The sequence below is a fragment of the Echinops telfairi genome, unplaced genomic scaffold (genome assembly GCF_000313985.2).
Source record: "Echinops telfairi isolate 266 unplaced genomic scaffold, ASM31398v2 ScPeMD7_2010;HRSCAF=2546, whole genome shotgun sequence".
Classification (NCBI taxonomy): Eukaryota; Metazoa; Chordata; class Mammalia; order Afrosoricida; family Tenrecidae; genus Echinops; species Echinops telfairi.
Window position 1 is genome coordinate 8,994,023 of NW_022105908.1, and position 5,237 is coordinate 8,999,259.

The following is a 5,237-nucleotide window of genomic DNA, read 5'->3' on the forward strand; positions in this document are numbered from 1 at the left end:
TTGTCTACCATTCCCTTGAGCATTATATAGTGTCCCTTCTTATCTCTTTTTATGGTTTGCTCTTTGAGGTCAATTTTATATGAGATTAGGATTGCAACCCCTGCTTTTGCTCTAGTTCTTTAATGCTTCCTTTTCCCATCTATTGTGACCCCAATTATACCTTAGAAATCCAGCTATACCAGAGCATGTATATAGGTACAGGTAAGAGCTGGAAACACAAAGAAACCAGGACATATAAACCTCCCCAGGGCTAATATTGAGAGTAGTGATACCAGAAGGGTAAAGGGAAGGTGGGCAGAGAAATGGGGAGCCAGTCACAATGATCTACCTATAACTCCCTCCCAGGGGATGGACAACAGAAAAGTGGGTGAAGGGAAACATTGGTCAGTGTAAGATATGAAAACACAATAATAATATATAAATGATCAAGGATTCATGAGGGAGGAAGGGTGGGGGAGTGAGGGGGGAAATGTGATATCAAGGGCTCAAGTAGGAAAAAAATTGCTTTGAAAATGATGATGGTAACAAATGTACAAATGTGCTTGGCACAATGGATGGATGTACGGATTATGATAAGAGTTGTACGAGCCCCCAATAAAATGATTGAAAATATGTATTAGTGCCATCTGGGAAAGCTCAGAATGGTGCTCTGATGAAGAAGAAGAGTTATCTGGAGAGTCAAGTGGGTATGGGGCCTGGAATGTCCAGTAAAGGGGCGTGTTCTTTCAAAGACACAGAGGTCTGGTACAGCCTGGAATCTATCGTCGATTCTAGAATTACCCGAGCTGAGCGCAGGGGGTATGAAGACTAAGGGAAATTTACCTTAGAGAAGGAGGCAGTGGGAACTGGAAGGAATAGATTTGTATTCAGAATTGCCTTCCTTATTGAGTGGAGGAGCGTGAGAGAGAAGGAGCGAGACTAAAGGAGAATGATTAACTGGGAGGTGATGCAATCATCTTGCGGAACTAAAGGAAAGAAGCCGAGGTGGGATGAATTTCAAACCCCCTTAGAGAGTACAAAGATGCATCTTGCTGATTATTTGGTTTGTTCCCTACAAGGTTAACATTGACCTGGATAGCATTTGGGGTGAGAAGTTTAGCCAGTTGACAAGCAGAGCTGGTATTCCTTATTCCAAACTATAGGAAATAACAGCAACAAGACCATTTGCTGAGAGTTACCCCTTTAGCCAATACAGAATAGATATGCATAGAAATGCACAAAGATACCTTAACATAAAAGAGACAAGTCCACATCAGGGTAGATTTGGATGTACAGGAAGGCTGAGAAGTAGAGGCTGGTCTTCCAGGAAGCAATGGCTTAGACACTGGTGTTGGTCATGTCTATCTCAACACAGTGCCGGAGGGTGCTTAATATCTGGACTCATGGGCATGGCAACAGCATCGCAGAACGGGGCTCAAGACCCCAAACTAATGGGCTGAGAACTCCTTGGCAGGACAGACAGCGACATGGAGATTTGTACATCTGGCTAGCTCCCTCTATCCCATCTCCTGTTGCAGCTGGCTTGAGTTACCATCTGCTTCTGATTCAATCTCACAGAAGATCTGTCAACAATAAAAGCATGCAGGTCTGTCTTGGGAATGAAAGATTTCAACTCTTGCTTCAGTTTTCACCAGTGAGTAGAGATAGATAGATAGATAGATAGATAGATAGATAGATAGATAGATAGATAGTACCTATATAGCTGCTATCAAGTTGACTTGGGTACATAGAAACGTATGCCCTGCATCATCCTCATGGTGATTATTACAGCTTGTGTGCAAATCTCTCTTTGTTTGCCCTCTACTTCACTGTCCATGCTGCCTGCCTCTAGTGATTGATCCCTTCTGTTGTCACGTCTAAAGCGAACATGCCAGCTAGTGTTGTGTTGTGCTCCATAGGATTTTCACTGGCTAGTTTTAAGAAGCCCTGGTGGCATACGGGCTTATGTGTTTGGCTATAAACCACAAGGTCAACTGTGTGAAACTATCAGCCAAAAGACAAGGCTACCTGCTCCAATAAACATTTAGTCTTGGGAACACACAGGGGAGCAATTCTTCTCTGTCCCAAAGGGTTATTATGCATCATAATCCACTCCACGACAGTGAATTTTTGTAGAGTTGAGGCGAGAGCTTCAAGAAATAGATTACTAAATCTTTCTTCCTTGTCTGTCTTAGTGTGAAAACACCACTGAAACTTGTCTACTATGGGTGACTCCATCGGTTTTTCAGACGGCAGTGGTATAGGTTCCAGGATCATAGCAACATGCGAGCCGCCATAGAGCAATGGTGGAGTGGTCTTGACAGGGAGATATTTCAGTGAAACCTATGAGAGCCAGAATTCCATGAAAGTGCCTTGGTTTTCCTGATCTCACTGGTATTCTGCCTCGCACCAAGTGCAATTGTACCCATTTTCTATCACTTGTGTGAGGGGCAAATGTTTGAGTTTTCCTTCTCTGACAGGTATCTACTCACGCATCTCTGTTCCCTCTCATTGGGGAAATTACTTGGTGACCTCATGAATGGCGTGGGCAAGGTAGCTCATGTTGCCAGAGGTCCCCAGCCACAGAGATGCGGCCGTCCTTTGTCATGTAGACGGAGAACTCCTGGGTCAGTCGCTCCACCTGTTCAGGCGTATTTTCAGCAGTCACTTATTGACTAGCTCCAGGAAAGGAACATGCCCATTTGGTCAGTGATGTGCTGCCAGTTGTGGGAGGAGCCCTCCTCCTTGAGGTTGGAGACCAGCTGGGTCCGCATGCTCATGATGCGGTCTGCCATGCCTTTGACTTCCTGCAACCATGGTTTCCGCAGCTCCGGGGTGGTCAGAATGGCCGAGACAATCCGGGCCCCATGGAGAGGGGGGTTGGAATACATGGGATGGGTCAGAATCTTCCACTGCGACTCCACCCTCTTGGCGGTTTCAGCATCCGTGCAGACCACGGTGAAGGCCCCCAGGCGCTCACCGTACAAGCCCATGTTCTTGGCGTAGGACTGGCAGAGGCACACGTCCATGCCCTGGTCGATGAAGTGGCGCACGGCCCAGGCATCCTTGTTACCATCTCCACTGGCGAAGCCTCGGGAGGCCATGTCAAAGAATGCAACAAGATTCTTTTTCTTCACCATGCTGGCCATCTCCTTCCACTGCTCAGGGTGGGGGTCCACTCCGGTGGGGTTGTGAGCACAGGCACGCAGGAGGAGCATGCTCTGCCCGGACATTTTTGAAATGTCACCTGCACAGTCCAAACTACAAGTCTTGGGGTCATAGGACCGATACCCATGAAGCTGCATGCCAGCGTCCCTGAAGATGGGCGTGTGGTTTCCCCAGGAGGGCTTGGGCAGAAAGACGTCTCGGCTGAACTGAAAGAATCTTTGCAGGAAACTGGCTCCGATCCTGAGTGCGCCGGTGCCAGAAATGGTCTGCACAGTGATGGACCAGCCACTTTCCAACACCTCGCTGTTCTCGCCCAGGGCCAGTTCTGCAGAGGCCTTACAAAATTCAGCCAGCCCCCCAATGGGCAGGTATTCCTCGTCAAGACTTTTTGCAGCAATCTGGGCCTCTAGGGACACTTTCCGGACACTAGGGAGCACATAGGGCTTTCCATTGTCATCCCGGTAGGCCCCAACTCTCAGGTTCATCTGTTTACTGTTGGGATGGGATCTCCACATGGGCCCACCAGGAGTGGGCTCTGGCAGAAGCCACGGCGGCGAGGCCTGGGTGGAAGGCGACGGTGACTCCAGAGAGGACGCGACCAGAGTGCAGCAGGGCCATGGTCGGCGGCAGGAGGGCAGTGGCTCGCGGCTGGCGGCAGGACAGACCCGAGGACAAGTCTATTATCACATCATTTTATGGGTGAGAAACTTGCCCAACACCACATGGCTGGTAGATGGTGGAGTCAAATTTCCAGCCCTGCAGCCTGACTCCAGTTTGCTCCTCACCAGGCTCTCAGCCTCTAGGCACCCCCCACCGCCATTTCCCACCATCTCATGAATTTTGACCTCTTTTCCAGAACCACAGTCCTTGGTAATCTTCATCCCTTCTTTTCAGCAGCATTGCCCCTGCCAGGAAAGTAAGTCCATCTCTGGCAACACTTTTGTGACTCCAAGTTTGAAAGGTTGGTGGGATAATATTTCTGGCTGTCTCAAACCCCTTGGTTCATCCCAGAAAGGGATATATCAAAAAGGGCACCTATAGAATTCACTCTGATTGCGTAAGTACTTTTAATAATACATCTGCAATTTGTGACATATATTCTCTAAGCAAAATATAGTGAGCCACACTTCAGGGAACACACTGTGCTGTTGTACTAATTAATTTGTCAAGTTGTGGCTAATTATAAAATTCAGCGTTGCTTATTTTGATTTGTAATGTAGCCTACATTGTTTTAGCTGCTAAATGGGAAGTGGAGGAGGGTGTGGGGAGCAGAGCGTTCCCTGTGGGCTACGTAGGCTAGCTGTCTGGGTTACTGACATCATGAGCCCACGTGTTCCAAACATTATTGTGCCTTGTGCAGCTACAAATGCTCATGGTCACAGCTCTCCCACTGCTGCTCCTGTTCTTCCTCAGATGCCAGGAAGAGCCTTCTGCTGGGCAGCTCGTGGATGCTCACCTGGCCTGCAGTGGTCTGAGGGAGGCCTGGGTTGGGATGTAAGTAAACCTTGGTCTCCAAGCCTACTGGGATACAGCACCAGGAGACATCAATGGTTGGAGGAGGATATCATGTGTGATGAGGGAAAGGGACAATGATGAGTAGGGGTAAACTTGGTGAGATAAATTGGCACAATATCTTTTTTGTTTGTTTTGTTTTTTAATTAAAAATAATTTTATTAGGGGCACATACAAGTCTTATCACGATCCATACATACATCAATTGTGTAAAGCACACTTGTACATTCATTGTCCTCATCATTCTCAAAACATTTGCTCTCTACATAAGCTCCTGTTATCAGCTCCTCATTTTCCCCCTCCCTCCCTATTCCCCCCTCCCTCATGAACCCTAGGTAATTTATAAATTATTATTTTGTCATTTATTGCACTGTCCGGCGTCTTCCTTCACCCACTTTTCTGTTGTCCGTCCCCCAGGGAGGAGGTTATATGTAGATCCTTGTAATCAGTTGCCCCTCTCCACACCACCCTCCCTCCACCCTCCAGGCATCACCACCCTCACCACTGGTCCTGAAGGGATCATCCGCCCTGGATTCCCTGTGTTTCCAGTTCCCATCTGTACCAATGTACATCCTCTG

General features: G+C 47.8%; 1 protein-coding gene and 1 pseudogene across 1 annotated transcript in view; one reads left to right on the top strand and one right to left on the bottom strand.

Moving 5' to 3' along the window:
• The window catches only part of GRID1 (glutamate ionotropic receptor delta type subunit 1), a 902,002-nt gene that overhangs the window by 391,009 nt on the left and 505,756 nt on the right, over positions 1-5,237 (top strand). The gene's annotated exons all lie outside the window — the stretch shown is intronic.
• LOC101654426 lies at positions 2,500-3,765 on the bottom strand (annotated as a pseudogene).